Below are 1,602 nucleotides of genomic sequence, written 5' to 3' on the forward strand. Positions count from 1 at the left end.
CGTTTTTGTATACTCTCCAAACCCCCCTGCTCTTCCCCCTCCCTCCATTAATTTCAGCAGACATGGAGGGAGAAAACTGAAAGACTGTAACTGTCCATGCCAGACAGGCCCTCTCAACATAATCACCAGACACCTAGTGTGGGTGTTAGCAGATGCTATAAAGACCATTGGCAAGCCCCACCAAAGCTTGAAGTGAGCGCTAAGGAGCCATGGGTTCATGTCTGACAAAGTAGTAGATGGCAAATACAGAGGAACAAACAGCAGAGTGCCAAATGGTGGAAGATGAGCCGCGCGGTGGGCGGCACATTGCTGAGTGGCTGCTGACAGAGTACTGCACTGAGATGGGGGCCCCTGATGGCTCCTTTCTTGTCAGGGAGAATGAAATTTTGGTTGGGGACTGCATTCTGTCCATCTATTGTAATAGGAAGGTGCAGCATTGTCACATCCTCTGGCAGCAGGACGCCAGCATCCACAGGTTCTTTCTGACTGACAGCCAAGCATTTGACAGCCTCTACGACTTCATCACCCACCACCAGGAGATGCCACTGTCGTGCAAGAAAATTGAGATGAGGCTGACAGAGCTGGTGCCTCAGTCCAGCCCTTGCAGCAACACAGACTGGGTGCCACGGGATGGCACAAGAGGGACCATGCCAGTTCCCCTGATAATTATGTAAGCGGTGCATACGGATATGCTACCAATGGATAAAAATCCTCCACTGTTCTGTTGATAGCCCTTGAATCTTGTAGTATCCGAAAGTTCCTGTACATTTTTCTAATCAGGAGGATGGGTACGTTGTATTTTTGACTCACACTCCATCAACAACCTGAGTTTCTGAATATGATCAATTATTGGCTGGATTCCTTTCCTGTCTTTGAATATAAAGGAGTACTGAGTAATCCAAACTGGCTGAGCTCCCTGCTTTATTCTCAATGCCATTGGAGCTGTATTCTTAGCCCTTCCTTTGTTTTGCACAACACACATCCCAGGGTGAACTTACTCACTTTGCCTGAAATCCCAGTCCCTGCAGGAGTAGTGATCAGTGCTAAACTAAGCATCTCTTTTAACTGTTCTTCGTCTGAGGGTGTGCTTGATCTCCCTGTTCCTCATGCTGAAGATAATAGGGTTCAGTGTTGGAGGAACCACTGAGTACAGAAGAGCCACTGTCACATCCAGGAGTGGGGATGAAGTGGAGGGGGGCTTCAGGTAGGCAAAAAACCTAGTGCTGACAAAGAGGGAGACCTCAGCCAGGTGAGGGAGGCACGTGGAGAAGGCTTTGTGCCGTCCCTGCTCAGAGGGCATCCTCAGCACAGCCAGGAAGATCTGCACATAGGACACAACTATGAAAACAAAGCACCCAAAGACTAAACTGGCACTAAAAATGATAAGTACAACTTCCCTGAGGTAGGAGGCTGAGCAGGAGAGCTTGAGGATCTGGGGGATTTCACAGAAAAACTGGTTGACAACATTCCCTTGGCAGAGAGGCAGTGAAAATGTACTGGCAGTGTGCAGCAGGGAATGGAGAACCCCAGCGCCCCACACAGCTGCTGCCATAGTGGCACAAGCTCTGCTGTCCATCAAGGTCCCGTAGTGCAGGGGCTTAC

General features: G+C 49.5%; 1 pseudogene; it reads left to right on the top strand.

The window, feature by feature from the left end:
- The first annotated feature begins 341 nt into the window (after positions 1-341).
- LOC146758101 (1-phosphatidylinositol 4,5-bisphosphate phosphodiesterase gamma-1 pseudogene) lies at positions 342-828 on the top strand (annotated as a pseudogene).
- The last annotated feature ends 774 nt before the right edge of the window (positions 829-1,602 follow it).

The sequence above is a fragment of the Coturnix japonica genome, chromosome 17, assembly GCF_054131305.1.
Source record: "Coturnix japonica strain WE chromosome 17, WE-NBRP24, whole genome shotgun sequence".
In the NCBI taxonomy this organism is placed as follows: domain Eukaryota; kingdom Metazoa; phylum Chordata; class Aves; order Galliformes; family Phasianidae; genus Coturnix; species Coturnix japonica.